The sequence below is a fragment of the Crocodylus porosus genome, unplaced genomic scaffold (genome assembly GCF_001723895.1).
Source record: "Crocodylus porosus isolate Cpor-Errol unplaced genomic scaffold, CroPor_comp1, whole genome shotgun sequence".
Taxonomy (NCBI): domain Eukaryota; kingdom Metazoa; phylum Chordata; order Crocodylia; family Crocodylidae; genus Crocodylus; species Crocodylus porosus.
In genome coordinates this window covers 196234739-196251080 of record NW_017728886.1, presented here as the reverse complement: position 1 = coordinate 196251080, position 16342 = coordinate 196234739, and the positions used below count along the sequence as shown (strand labels likewise).

General features: G+C 39.5%; 1 protein-coding gene across 1 annotated transcript in view; it reads right to left on the bottom strand.

The window, feature by feature from the left end:
- The window catches only part of MAPRE2 (microtubule associated protein RP/EB family member 2), a 103111-nt gene extending 89931 nt beyond the window's left edge, over positions 1–13180 (bottom strand). Inside the window, exon 1 of the mRNA XM_019547740.1 lies at positions 13119–13180. The gene's annotated coding sequence lies outside the window, so the exon portion shown is untranslated. The remainder of the gene's footprint in view (positions 1–13118) is intronic.
- Between the last annotated feature and the right edge of the window lie 3162 nt (positions 13181–16342).

Sequence of the window (16342 nt, the reverse complement as noted above, 5' to 3'; positions counted from 1 at the left end):
AACAACAACAACAACAACAACTTGGATTTAACGGGTTAAAATAAAACATATGCTGATAGGGGTACATGGGCAGTTGGTAAATCTTGAAGATGGCACACAATAAGAAAAGGTTTGGGAACCTCTGCCTTAAGGAACTGCAAGGAAAAACAGAAGGGGAGAAGGATAAATATCCCTCATGGATTTTGAACTGTTGACAAATTTTAAGGATTTTGTGCTTCCTACACCTTGTATTTTGTCCCTCAAATAGCCTGAATTTGAGGTGGAAAATGTGTATTATTAAACTCAAGTGGGAAGCAACATAAATGACCCAATTTAAAAAGACTGCATGCAGTTTCTTCAATGAGAGGTAATGGGAAAACACCCTCTGGAAGCCATTTCAGCTAAACTGTGCCTTTCATTTCAGTAATTTTGGTAAAACAGTAACTCTGTATGACAATTCTATATAAAATATAAAAATGAAAAAAGGCAGCCGTTTTCCAAAATATGAGTTTAGCATCACCACAGCTCACCTAACTTGTTGGCAAAGAACACACCCAGTAACAATTTTAATGCTGAAAATTGCTTGTTGAACTGGAATTTGAAGTTGGCTCTGAGATTTTATAGAAAAAGGTTCCAAAGTGAATGAAACTCTTTGGATTAGGAATTCTCTGCTCATGTTATACAGCAGGATTCTGTGTGAAATGTTTTATAGCTAATGGCTATTTAAATTTATGCACACAGTAAGAGCAATTTAACTCCTTACACCAATATCTGCTATCTGTAGATAAAATACATGAAAGGAAGAGAGACAATGTTAGTTCTGTGAAACTGTTAATACACTTAAAACGAACATCCCAACATTCAAAGCTCAATTCTCTGGAATCAGTAGTAGGACCCTCCTAAGTTAGAAACTTGCAGAAGGACATGTTGACAGATTGCTTTCTGAATGGAATCTTGTGTTCACAATAACAATTTTATTATTTTAATATAGTGGATATTACATGTTAGTCTCCTAGAAAAGGAATTTACAGCAAGTATCCACTCACTATAATTATTCTTTTCACTAACTTACAGCCCCCAGAAATTATACAATAGTTGTCGGAGGAAAGCACAAGGCAAAAAAAAATCAAGATACTTAAGAGTATTTTGTGAAGATAAAGGAAGTGAGCCTCAAAGACCCCTGGTTGTAGTGATCCCATTTTGCGAAAGGGATGTTAACTACTATGATTTTTAGGATGCTGTTGGAAATTTTGTTGAGCTGATCCTATTTGATCATTGAGACAGCAGTTTGGGGTTCCAATCTACTCTGTGAGGCTCTGAACTATGTAGTCCTTTCAGTTCAGTTTGCTTTCTCTGATCCTGACTGGTCCTGCAGCTAAACCAGCCCTGTTTCCTTCCCACTCTTGACAGCATGCTGCTTTTTCCTTCTTCTTTGCGTCTCTATGGGCACATCTACATTGCCTCTGTGCCAGGCCCAGTAGTACTACCAGGAGACACCTCCATTCACTCACTGCATCAAGTCCCAGAAATTAGATAACACAAGCATACTCCTGAGCATATACCAGTTAGGCACCCAAAAAAAAAGAGCCTTAGGCACTCTTTAGTGTAGCTTTACAGAAACCATATTAGAAGTTTTCTGGGATTAAGCAGGCATAGAACAAGAGCAAGGAGAGGGAGTATTCTTCTCCATGACACTCGCAGGGTCTGCAGAGAGGCACTGATGACCTCTTTCTTCAATGCTATCTTTTTCACCAATATCCTTTTGTAGTGCTTATGGAATTTTTCATTCTTTTGTCACCAGCCTCCTTTAGGAGAATTTTGGTTCAACCATGTCCTTCCTGTCAGACAACCTCCTTCGCATACCTACTGTCTAGTCAAAGAACAGTCTTTAAAAGTTGTTTGCTCTATCTTACCTCTGAAAGGTATAATGTAACCCTTGTCAGCTAAAAAGGTGGATACATAGTCACATACACACATTAAAAAAGAAAGAAAGAAAGAAAGAAAGAAAGAAAGAGAGAGAGAGATGAAGTACAGCTTCTTTCTAACTCCGTGGCTTCATACAGAATTAATGGGTGACAGTTTTCCCACATCCACACACTGAGCAATTGAAGCTGCTTTTGAGGACTCTGTACCTATGAAAACTAGATCCTATGGACAGAACAAAACTTGTGCCAGAACAAGTCTTATAAACTTTTGGTTCTGTACCAAAAGTGCCATTTCAACAATGAAATAGCCATATAAAAATACCAAAAGGATAAGACACACTTATCAAAATGGACTTTCAGTAAATTATACTTAGTTCCTTTTGATAGTTTAACAAAATACTAACTTACGGAGAGCTCCATGGAACATTTCATTCACTTATACAGAACTACTTTATTGTACTAGATGTAGATGGGGGGCTTTATCATGGATACTTCCACCTCTCAGGCATTTATTTGTACGTACGTATTTCAAACTTGCTATAGCTTGCATGTCTAGTTCTTTACAATTAGGTCATTTTAAAGTACATTTTTAGCTTGCTGTTGGTTATTTACCAGTCTGTTTCAGCTCTGGATACTAAATAGTTACACTCTTCACTAAGCAAGAGTGAAGGGTACCTTGGATTTACCACTGATTAACCATAGGCCATGTATGACACTTGCCAACAGACATCAAAATCACCTACCCTCTGGCTTAGTACAGCTTTCTCTAGTAGGTTAGATTATAAATGCATGAAAGCATATGTAAGCAACAACACAGAGGAATGTATGAAGTTTTTGTAGACAGACTGCTTATTTTCCAAATGTTGTTACTCGAGGCATTCATGCGTGTCATTGTATGACAACTGTCCTTCAGTGAAAACTAGGTAAGCTATTTTGCATTTACCCCAGGGTAAGAGAATATACACCCAACCAGTTTCCCCAGAACAGTTGCAGCACTATAAGTTCACATCCTTGCTTGCCTTGGGCAATTGTGTGGACTTACCTTCAAGTAAGCTACATAATATTTTGGTTCCCCCATCATCTATTTATGAAGACAATGCCTTCCTTTTGCACACAAATAATGAGGCTTGTGCATTTGAAAAAACTGTTACTAGAAAGTTTAATATGAACAGAAAAAAACAGAAAGTTACACTTATGTTCATACTTTATGTTCACTGTAGCAAAGCCACAAAATAAAAAGATTTTAGAGGATGTTAGGAAATTTACATCCTGACTGCAGGATTGAGGGAAAAAAGCCTTGGTCACAGTTTATGCGAAGTTAGAGATTTATTTACTGTTTTATACACACACACACACACACACATTACCAAAACCTACACTTACTAATGATCTAGCACAAGCTTGCTGCGTTCCTGAAATTCCTATTTAGTTGGATATGCCCTTGCCCAAGCATATACCTGGGGGTAAGGGAAAGGAATTAAAGAAGCAGGTAATTCATGTCTGTTGGCAAGACTCAAACAAATATATTAAAAAGGTGAGGAATAAAAAGATGTGCAACGTTCATCACAAATATATGCAGCCTAGTAAAGCAAGTGGACAAAACCCCCCAAAAAAACACACACATCCAAATTTGATCGCTAAAGTAAAATTTGTAGAAGGCAACAGAAGAATTAACACCAAACAGCAAATGGGTGCATCTACATGTGCACTTTAACGCACAGTGGCCTATTTTACTGTGCATTAAAGTGCCTTGTAAAAAAACCCAAGCAATTATGCTAAATCTGCAGTACAATAAGCAAGTACACATTAAGCTACTAACACATTTTTCTAATGTGCATTTATTTAGTACCTCACATTGGAGGTAATAAATTTAATGCACATTAGAAAAAAGTGCCTTAATGCACATGTAGACACACAGTGATATGAACAGAAAGGTCATGCAAATATTCTACAGTAAATAATATATTAACTCATAGGCTGCAAAAGAAATCCAATACAAGCTGTGCACCTAAGAAACAGAACTCCATTAAAAATGGAAACCTCTTCATTATGAAGTCAGGAGCATCTTACTGAAGAGATAAACAGCTGGATTTACTTGCTTCCATTAAACAATGACCCACTTGTCAAACACAGGCTTTAAGATTTAAAGAGAATTATTATATAAGTAATCTTGTGCTAAATACAACAAAAACAACAAAAAATAATGTCTTTGTTATGAAATGAAGTCTGGAAATGTGGAAGCAAAGGTTGAACACACAGCCTTAACTTTGTCCATATGTACATAGCCATTAGTTATACAATAGTCTCTCTTAAGCCATGATGTAATACAAGTTTTTTTTTATACTCTTGCACATACTTCGACCCTGCATACTCTAGTCCAATGATTAATTATTAGTCAAATTCAAACTTCCTGGAAGTGGATGGGACTCCAATAAAACTATTTTGTAATGTAAGTTAAGGGCCGTTATCAGTTCCTCAATATAGTAAGCCTTTATATGCAGCAAAAAAAAGATATTTACATGCACCAGATGATTATTAGATTTAATATAGCCTTCTAGAAGGGGGTTTTCAGAGTCACCAAGTGGATTTAAATGACTGCAAATCTACCCGCTGATCTTGCCTTTACACACCATCTATTGTATGATCCATTGTAATAGATTTGTAGCCCAGAAAATAGTGGCTTATGCATTTTATTAGTGACAGAATAACCCTCTAGGAAGGCTGAAGGTCATTATCATTCACAGCATCTTACGAGGAAGGCAGCAGCTATTGTTAACATTAAATAAGAAATCAGTTACATCTACCTAATGTACTCAGTGTTACCAGCACTTGAAGTTTTATTAAGTCATGATACAATGATTTTCTTGCCATCACAGCTCCTGAAATGATTTAGCATTTTATTTACTAAAAAAGTAGCTTCTAGACCTCACAGTTGGAGAGAAAACTTGTTAGCTGAAGCATATGCTTAGGCTAAGTACAGACAGTTGAGCCCGAGGCTGAATTGATTCAGTCTTTGCAGGTTAATTTAAGATGCAGAGATTAAAACTGAGAAATAACTGGACATACAATCACTTTTGATTTAAGAATGTAGCCAGCCATATGCCTGCAGTGGCTCAGGTCAAAAGCCAGGGGGTGCTAGAGTACAGCTCTCGGGTATGTAGCCAGCATGGGCTGTGTGTTGTCTTCTTGCCTCCAGGGTCTCTGGGATTCACAGTTCAGAATCACAGAAGGACTCTGTAGGGTTGCTCATCACTCACTCTTCCTGCTTCCAGGTGCCTCTGGGATTTGTAGTTCACAGTCAAACCCAGCAGTAACTTTTAGTAAGTTTAGCAGGGCAGGACAGCTCTGTGCTCAGGGGAAGGGCAGTTTAACCAGGGAAGGATGGGGGGATTAAATCCACTCCCTGGCCCCAGCCTCCAGCTGGGGTTTGCCAGCAGGGGGAGTGGGCAGTCCCTCCCCTCACACAACCCTTCTTTGCTGGAGCAGACAGCACAGCCCAGCCAAGCCCAGGGCTGGAAAGCATGCTAGGGGACTGAGATTTAAAAAACTTGAACTAGGAAGGAGTCTGGGACAAAAAAAGAGTTTCATAAACCGGTTTGACCCAAGTCATTTACGTTTGATACTATATTTAACTAGGTTTATCTTAAATCAGTTTCAGCCACTTTTAAACTCATTTATGTGCACTGAACTTCTTTCTGTTCTGGTACAGGTTTAAAAATCAGTTTCTGATGACTTAAACTGGTATGTGTAACTTCTGTCCCTAGCCGCTAAAGTTAAACAATAATCAAAATAAGAAAATTAAACTCTCTTTTCATGCAACTTATATTTAATGTCAATTTTAAGGCAAATCCTATAAATGCTTGACTATGCTATTTGACATTAATATTCAGTTGTCTGGTAGAAGGCAAGGTAGCATAGCACCTTAAACACTTAACTGGTTTAAAGTCTTTAAGGGCTGGGGACAGAAGTTACACATAAACCAGTTTAAGTAATCAGAAACCTATTTAAAACTAGTAAGGTTACCGTATTTCCAGCAGCAAAAGAGAGGACACCTGGGTGGGAGGGGCAGTGATATGCCCATACCCTGCCTATGCCCCTCATTCCTAAGCCCCTGCTCCCCCAGCCCTGCCAGCCCCCCCTCACTCCCAACCCAGAGCCCCCTGACCCCTAGCCCTGCTGGTGCCCCTCACTCCCAACCTGTAAACTACTGCCTCCTCTCCTCCCAGCAACATGCACACACAGTCTCTTTACCTGGCTTGCTGGGGCCCACACGGGGAGCACATGACCCCCAACAGCCAATCACATTACCCGCTGCTCCCAGTCCCTAGCAGCCAGCCTGGGAGAGCAGAGGGAACAGTAAAAAACCCAGACATTTGCTCTTATTTTAAAAACCCACCCAGACAACACAGGGAGCCAAAACTCGAGGACATGCCTGTGAAAACCCAAATGTATGGTCACCATACTTGTAACAGAACCAATGTTCAGTGCACATAAACCAGTTTCAAAATGGTTGAAACTAGTTTAAAATAAACCTGGTTGCACCTAGTATCAGACTCAACTGATTTAGATCAAGCCGGTTTATGAAACTTGTGTTCCAGAACCCATCCTGGTTCAAGCATCTCAGCGTGTTTCGCAGCTTGGGACAGGCTGTGCTGTTTGTTCCAGAGAGCAGGGCTGGCACCTCCCCTCTGCTCCCTAGCTGAGGCAGTGAGGGCTGGCTCACTGACCCACTGCCTGCCCCCAGGCAAACACTGGATGGAGTCTGGGGCCAGGGTGGGGGTTAAATTCACCTCCCCCCTGCCCCCAAGTACAAAGCTGCCCTGCCTTGCTGGTTTACTTACTGCTGGCTACAACTGTGGATTACAAATTCCAGAGGTACCTGGAAGCAGAAAGAAGAAGTGATGAGCAACCCTGCAGGGTCCTGTTGCTGTAATTCTGGACTGCAAATCCTAGAGATCTCAGGGGCAGCAGGAAGAGAAAGCAAACACACAGCCCATGCTGGCTACATGCCAGAGAGCCATTTTCTAATGCCCCCCAGCTTCTGGTGTGGGCCACTGCAGGCATGTGGTTACATTTCCTGATTCAAAAGTGAATGTCTGTTTATTTGCCTATTGGTTCAATCTTTGAAGCTTAGAGTAATCTGCAATGACTGAATCAATTCAGCCTTGGGCTTTTTAACCATCTGTGCTTAGCCAAGGCATTACCCTACCTTGCCTTCTGACTAACATGGCTAATCTCTCTCTATTCAGCTACCTGAGGCAGTTAAATACTTAGCATTCACGCTATCACTTAAACCAAAATTTCCAGATTAGGTATAACATCCAGAGAGACCCGAAGTCCCCCATCCTTGCAATTAAACTGTGTGGCTGCAGTTAAGAGGGAGGTGGGGACTTAACTCCACTTCAGTTGCTCTGTGGTGACTATTTGGTGCCTGCAATTACCCCACAGGGAAGAAAACCTAAATTTAGCCCTCTCATTTGGAGTGAGCTCTTCTGTTCGTTATGGTTGTGGGGTAATGACAATTACTGCAGAACAGCCATGATGTAATTAAGTCCCCCACAGCATATTAATCACAGGTATACAAACTGCTTGGTGCTGTTGCAGGTTGCATAAAGACTTATGGCAAGGTAACAACTAGAAAAAGTTTGGGAACTGCTACCCTAGACAGTTCCTATGCATTATTTAGTCAAGTTTTAGTTGAAGTTAAATGGACAGCTAAACCAAAAATGAATTTAAAAAAGTGAGTGAATTGGAGGCTTGAAATTTGAAAAAGGGCAAGTGGAAAAAAAGAAATTTCTTGAAATTTCAAGTCAGTTGAGAGTTTAAAAAAAAAATCTGGAATACGTATTTCAAGCCAGGGGAAAAAACTTGTACAGAAGATTCCCTGTGACAGGATGAATAACCACCTTGAAAAGCATATTAGGATTAAGCAAAGAGCCCACAAAGAATGGAAAAGCAAAGGAAACTATGTTGTAAAGGTCAGGTAGTGTAGTAATAAAGTGAGAACTGCCAAAAGTCAAGCTGTGTTAAACCTTGGAAAGGAAATTAAAATGGAAGATTCTTCAGCCATATAAATAAAGATAGAGCAAGAAAAGAATAAGCAAGAATTTTATGCAAGAATGGGGTTGAGATTAAAGACAATTTAGATATGGCTCAACTTTTAAATGAATACCTTTGTCTCAGTTTTCAATAAGGGTGATGATGCTGAACAGAAAGCAAGGCAGGACAACTAAATAGGTGTATGGAAGATGGGAAATTTCCACATATGAGGAAAAGGAAAAATATTTTGGAAAGCTGAATTGGAGTATTAAGGTCCGGTAGCAAATTAGGAATCCCAAGACAGCAAATATAAAACCTATATTAAGAAGGTTAATTTGGGCAGCTACAGTCCTCAAGGAGTATGACCCAAACAGTATGAAGGATATGGAACAAATTTAGTAGGAAAGAATAACTGAAGGCAGGGAGGAAAGAGAGAGTAAAAAAGGATTTTAAAAAACCCAACATGATTTGATCAAAGGTTGACTGTTCTAGACTATCCTGATACGACAAATTATTTTCCAGACAAAGAAAATAGAACAGACATGGATTTAAGTAAATCATTTGATGCAGTGCCAAATTAGTATCAGAGTTGTTAAACTGATTTACTTTACAGTACTAGGGCAGGAAGCAGAACCCAGGGCTCCCACTCCCAGGTAACTGGTTCCAGATCATGTTCCCAATAGCACTTTTTCTGGTCTTATGAATCTTGAATTCTGCTGAGGAACCCACAAACCAAACTTCCTCTGCTCCCTTCCCCCCCCACCTCCCATTCTGAAGACAGCACATCAGCAGGGCCAAGTTGCAGTCAGCCCAGCTCTGCATGCAGACACAAGTTACTGAAGGTGCTCCATTTTGGAGCATCTTCATTTGAACCTTCATGAAGAGAAGGTTCAGATTTTCATGGGATTAGGCCCTTTTAAGGCACTCTGCAGCCACACACTTCCATTTGGTCATGGCTGTAGAGCACTTTCAGGGGCCAGACTGAGTAAAAGTTGTCACTTTGTCCATGCCAAATTTAGGCAGCTCTGACTCCTTGCACTGGTTATTTTGAAACCATTCTGAAGTACTGAACTTTCCCCACAGAGAATGCCAAGTGATTCACTCGTGACTGAAGCACCAAGCTGTTAGGCATTCATATTCTTTATTTGTTCAATACTTCATCCCATACAACAGTACCATTTTTAGAACCACACCTCAGCCTTTGCTTCTCTCTTTCCTATTCTCTTTTCATTCATTACTATCTTTCCTGTCTTTATATTCCTCCTCATTTCCTTCATCTGAATTTAATTCCTTGCAATGACTCCCACTAGCCATTTTATTCCCAACCTCTTACAACTTCTTAAGTAAAACACTTCAGTAAAATTAATGGGGGTAGGTTATAGTTCTCATTCCTGCTTAACACTGTCTTTGGACTCACGACATCTGCACTGCATTGATTTCCATTCTGATCACAGTGAAAAGGTTATCTTCACAACTTTAAGTAGTACATTAAAAAAAAGCAAAAAAACCCACACAAAAGCTTGTTTCTGTAGAACATGGAGTGTTCCTTGTCAGGCCTTAAATGTTTCAAACAGACCAAAAACATTTTACAAAAATACAAACAGCTACAAATTCTTTCCCTGGCAGTGAGAGTAATTTACCATTGCTTAAAATGTCTGGCAATAGAAGTCTCCACTTCTACCCCTTTCATCTTTTATATACGGTAGCAAATCAAAACTGGACAAAATGTATAAGTTGGTCAGAACATTGCATCATGGTATGATCTTTTGTTTAAGGACATTTTTATGAGGTGTTCAATAACTACAATGTAGCAAAAAATCTGAAATCTACAACAGGTCATTTTACTGAGGGTTAAAATAGCTGCGTTGAATGAAGTCTATCTTCCAAATGCAAACCCAGTCACATGCGAGTATATTTTTCTCATAATGTTAGAAAGCATGCTGATAATATTGCAAAGTAATGCAAATCCCACGTTTTCTTCTAATAGCTGTGAAACTGAATTAATATTATTGATAACCTGACCATTTGAACGGATTGTCACCATAAACTTTAAGCAAAACTATGAATCTTTTCTTTATTAAGAACTATATTAAACTTGTAAATAAGCTACTTTGGTGAAGGCCTGTGGGATAATTCCTGGTATTAAGACTAAAGGGGGAAAAAAGTCACCCTAAAGTTCAGAATATTTTTAGACAAGACCATAAAAGGATATTCAATTACTAACTTAAGCAGGGAAAAAGTACTGGTGAACACAAAGCCATAAACAGACTTTCCATTTAAGTTAACTTTGTCCTCTAGGTTCAAAATTTAGATCCCTATTACATTTCTTTCCCATGTTAAATCAAAATGGACCAGAAAACCATTTTCTCTGTAGTTGTGACTTATGGAAGTGCCCTGCACTGACTGGTTGGGAACCCCAAGTTGGCTTCCACAGGATGAAAATGTGATTAAAACAGTGAACTGTGCCATAAGATTAAAGCGCTTTTTGCATTCTATTGGCACCCTCCCCCACAAAACGCTCCTCTACCTTCCTAGTAATGAAAGTGTAGAATGACCCAACAGGATATCAAGTTGTACCAATTTTTTTTTAAACCATGAAAGACTAGTACATGGAAATAAGAATTAAAATATAAAAGGGTGAAAGGATGTCTGGTGCATTTTAAAAGCTGAAGAAACCTTTATTTTCTTTCCTTTGGAACCCCCCCCCCATAAAACAGAACTGTTCCCCAACTCTTCCTATTTTCAAGTAACCCATACCCAAAGCTTTTTGTATAAGAACTGTAGAGCAAAAAAGAAAGCTTCTAATAATGTACAGATTAAATTTTAAGATTTAGTAAAGGCAGGCAAAACTACTTGTTACTGATGTTCTACTGTGCTTCTTTGCTGGACAAACTCAATTTTTTCCAATTTACACTTTTATGCTTTTGTTAGCCTGTATTCCTAACCAAAAAACTGAATAATTATAGGCAACTTGGGGGGCAGAAATAGTTTGAGATATATACTCAGTTGCATTCAAAAACATTTCTTAGAATGCCTTATACTTGACACATTACAAGTTCAATGAACAAGCAATTTTTTTTAAACATGTGATACACTGTCCCTGAATGTGTACAACACTAGAACTACATGAAAATTTCAGCTTCCCTTACTATGTGGCTAGCTGTATTACTATCACTGTTGAACTAGAACAATATGTTCATCTGTCATGGAAGAACACAAACGTATGTCAAAATACAACTGTATATTTTATAGGTAAACCATGGATTGATGCTGTAATAAGAGCTCAGATAACTCTACAGCATTTGAACGAAACTCTGGTATTAAAAGCCTGATGGCTGGACCCTTCATTTAGATACAGTATGCTACAATATTCAGGGGATTTCAGGAGGAAAGACTACACAGTAGGCAGAAACCCCAAAGGGAAAGCTCTCCGTTTCTCAAAGGGTGGGACTACTCACTCCAGGAAATCTGTACATCTCAGATAAGTCTCATTAGGCAGTAGACAATCACCAAGCAGTCATTTATAAAGTAGGCAATATCTTTGCTGTCTTTATAGTAGCCTATCTTCAGATTTCCTGCTGTTTTGCATCTATTTGAGAGTGCTAGTAAAACCAAGTGCACAGCAGCTAGGATTGTTTCAACCATTTCCAATCCTCTGATAATGTTCCTGGAGGATACTCCCATCACCTCTCATGTCTACTCCTACTATTTTGCAATTGTAACCCTTTAAAAAATAAAATAAAAAAATAAAAAACCCAAAACACATCCAAGATAAAATTTCAAGATTTAAGAAACCCATAGTCAACATTTGAATTGGTTTCCTAGTTTCACCGTGAAGCACCTGTAAAACATGTGTAAAGCACAACAGGGAAAACAAAAACCACCTGAGATCCTATATGCCCCAAAGCCAGGATTTAGAAAGTGTAGCTGACTTTTTCACGCACTAGCTAGTAAACTATTGGTCAATAGTTTACAAGGGTGGTTTACAAGTTCTAAACTGAAAGTTCTTCTGTGCAGAGACCTATTATATTGTGTGTTTTTAATATACTCTATCTATGTATGTGGCTAGCTACACACCATAATATAACTTCTGATCTACGACAAATCTCACAAAGCAAGCTGTACCCTTTGTATGTTGCTGAGAGAAGACGCATGTGAATAGCATGCATTATATTGTCAAAAACGAGACCATAGGTTATTTATTTATTTATTTTTAAAATAAGAACATTATATATTCCAATATCATGTGTGCAGAGGGAAATAAGCTTTGAATTCAGACTGTGTAACAAGATAGATACTGGATAAAATACAATTTTAAAATGATCCAAAAGAGATGACAATTAATGACAATGCTTCCTTTATCAAAAACAACCCCGAACCACCCTAGTGTTCAGGGCCCATCATTTCCAAAGTCTTTCTAAACATTGCCACCTTGTGGACCTACCACTAATTGTAACAGTTATCTCTGTTCTCAGCTGCTCCTACAGGCAACTCTTATCATTCAATTTACAGCATGGCACATTGGAGGCTAGATAGATTAGACATCCAACAGACTTACTGAAAATATATCTGACATGCGTTAACCATTCAGAGTAGCACTTAAGTCAGCTCTTTTTCCTCTGGTTAAAAGTTAGGAAGAAAACATTTTTTTTAAAACCATTATAGCTGCTAACATTAAAACAAAATAGTGGAGAAAGTGAGAAAAAGGAGAAACTGGGGAACAAAGAAAGAAGATGGAAGTGAGAAAAGATTAATCCTTTACCTCTGGCTTTCCTCCTCTTCATTGCTGCTTTCAGCCAAGTTTTCTTCAGGCTTCTTCTCAAGATGTCAGAGCTTTTAACCTCCCCCTGCCCAAAACCCCCCCAAAACACTTCTGGAAGCAGTGATTGCTCCAAACCCATTGTCTCAATATGCACTGCTTGATTATAGAGCTATCAGAGGCACCAGATCCTTTTTTTTAACTATTCATTTTATGGTCACTCTTGATGCAGAGAAATGTAAGTAAGAACTGACATGCCAAATGCAACTGAACAGTTGCTTTGGTAAATGTTTACATTTTTTAAATCAATCAAATCTAAAGACAATCTCCAATTACTTTTTCATCATTCACAATGTACTGTACATTTTGTATTGTACACACATCTTCACATGAAGGCACACACACACAGTACTTACTTTGAGCATCCAAGCACCTTCCCTGGTTGTCGGACTGAACTATTCCTTGCAGCAATTTGATACTAAAAAGAGAAAACATGACAGAGTTTAGCTTAGTAAGGAAATGGAAAAAAAAAATTAATGAACAGTCTTTGTCTGCCTAGGGTATGCAGCAGTGTAATGGCCATGACGGTTCTAAAAATGAAGCAGGAGGAGAAGCCCTTCATAACAATAACCTAATTCAGCTAAGTTAACAGTGGCACAGTGTCTGGTACATCTGCACAACAATCAGATGTTCCTCTTGCACAGAAGTAAATCTATCAGGTCTCTTCCACAGGGCTGCATTCAGGGTTTATTCATAACAAAGGTACATTGCTGTCACTTGTTTTGCCTTGCCTTTTTTCAGCAAGGGCAAGCACAACAAATTCGTGAGGATTGCATTACCTAACGATGACCTTCCTGGCTACAGTCCACTTTTACAAAGAAATATGAACTGAAGGATCACCTACTCAGTAATGCTACACTATCAGGCAGTGGCTGCTCCAAAACCAAAAGCTCTCCTGTTTTACTTTTTGGGGCTACATAAAATGACCTAAGCTTGTGCAGCATTTCCTATATTATATTGTCCTATATATAAAGAGAACGTTGATCAAATACTGAAAAGTATCAAGGACAGCTTAAGGACGATTATTGTACAACTATTTTTTTCTTGAAACTAAAGAATAATGTACATGGAAAGTTAAGATCCACTCAGAGGGCTTCTAAAGAATGTATTGCATTTCCTTTTCAGAAGATAAAAGCAAGACTGTTGGCTGACTGATACAATATGCTGCAGAATAACAAAAACCAACATGGAAAACATTGACAGTGCACTCTAAGAAGATCCTTTTATAAATTGTATGAGTCAAAAATCCCAATCTTTCCCATTTGTGCTTTCAGACTTCTGCTAGATAGCCTGCTGCTGATACTTTGAGGAGACCTGTGCTGAAAGCTACCTGCCTCAAAGCACGGAGTTACACTGTATACTGGTAAGGATATAGGAATTCAGCCAAATGGGAAAAGGGGTGAAGAAGAGAAAAGGAAACAATACCGCCCGCACACCAAAACACAAACCCCCCCACAGAATTTTGAAATCTTTGAGGCAGGAATGTTCAAAGTTCAACATTTGGTGAAGTTACACACTCACATATTTGACTATAAATCAACCAACCTGATGAAGGGTGTTTGTGTCCAAAAGCTTGCCAAGAAGAATTTTTCCAGATATTTTAGTTGGTCTAACAAGAGATATCAGATTTCCTCAAAGAACTTTGACTATAATCAATGCTTGTTAACAACATTATTTCTAGAAATAAACATTCAACAACATTTTGATGAAAGAAAGTAAAGTAAAGGAACTGGGAAAAGGAATAGGAAGACAAGGAAGGAGAGACAAAGAAGAATGAGAAACTCAAGGGGAAATGGAATAACAGTGAGAGAAGAACAGCAGAACACACAAGGTACAGTAGCCTAGAGAGATGTATTGTAGCCTTATATTTTCTCCATTTCACCACACTGCACTGTCCCACAACAGTTAATTTGTAGGACTCAAAGGAAAGGTTATGGCAGAAAGTTGTTGACACGATCAGATGCAAATGGCTTTTATTACTTTTGGTCATATATTTTTAAGAATATAATGCCTCAAAAAGGTATTTTCTTTGGAGTCTCAGCTCCTGCATTCTGCTACTGTGCCTCAGTGAGCTGAATGCTTTCCACTGTACCAGACTGTTTTATTCCAAAGCACTGGGAATTTAATATTGCATGATGCAATTCCTCACAGCATGCTGTAATATAAAGTGACAGGTGATAACAGCTTGCTAGAAATTAACCAAGCGCAGCTTTAAAATACCCACAGCACCATATATTTTAAAACAACTGGGGGGAATTTAAAATAGGCCAGAAGTGCTGACAAAAGATCTCTTCTCACAGATTCACAGAAGTTTGGGGCTGGAAGGGACCTTGTAAGATCATGTCAAATAATCCCAGCAAGGTCCGTGTGTCCAGTCTCCCTTAGAAGATCTCCAGGGTAGAGAAGTTTTTCTTTGTATCCAGTCTCAATAAATGAGGGGTTACTACACACCTAATGGGTCACAGAATGGATAAACTCATCTCTATGAAGTATGAACTGGCAAACAGATTAATTGGACTAGTTTAAAAATGACCAATACAATACTGTATGTTGAGAGTCCCACAGGAGTTCAGTGCACATAAACCAGTCTGAAAATGGCCGAAACCAGTTTGAGATAAACCTGGTTTAAGTGAAATCAGATACCCCCAAAATCCCAGCATGCTCTGTGGGCTGGGGGGGCTCTCTGCTCTGCAGCAGGGCTGGCTCCTCCCCTCTGTTCCCTAGCTGCAGCTCCGGCAGACAGTGGGGTCTGCCGGCTTCCCCATGTCTCCCTCTCCTCCCCCCCACTTGCTACTTAAGCAGGGATTCCTTCCTTTCCTCTCCCACATCATGGACTATAGCCAGTATGTGTTACGCTAGCTAATGCTGAGAGGTGTCTGTGTAAGGCAGATAGGACAGTGTTGGCTTAGGGCTTTTTGGAGTTAATCAACAGGTCAGCTGGTAATGTTCCTGTATTCCTTCCTTTGTTTAAGAAGAGCTTGAATTAATGAGCAAGACTTTTCTGCTGGGGTGCTAAATGCTGATAATAGAGCCGATAAATGCTCCAATATCAAGACCATCCTACCAGAGCCTGGCCATGCCTCCCTCACCTCAGCCCTAGAAGGGAAGGGAGGGCTGCTCTAGGGGCCCCCCAGCTTCAAGCCTGAGCCACTGTAGGTGGCCGTGTGAAGTGAGCCATATTCAATTCAGAGTCAAATCGGGGACAGCGATTCAATTCGTTGACTTGGATCACTGTCCCCGATTCAATTTGCCCAAATTGAGACCTGAAGATTCAATGCCAATTCAGAGAAAAATCAGTGATTTGGCCATAGACACAGCTTTAAACATTTTTCTACATACCTCAAGGTACCAGGCATGGCTTGTAAATGCTGTGATACTGGGGCGGATGGAGCATCCCACAGGAGCGGATGGGGTTCCTCCATGTGCTCGGCAGCAAACCTGGAAGTGGACTAGAAGTACTTCGGGTTCACCGGGGACTGTGCAGGGGGACTCTGTGCTCCCCTGGCTTGGCATTTGGCCACGGGGAGACCCCAGGTGCCCTCCCAGACCCAGGAGGCACCAGTTGGTGAGTTGGGCAGGG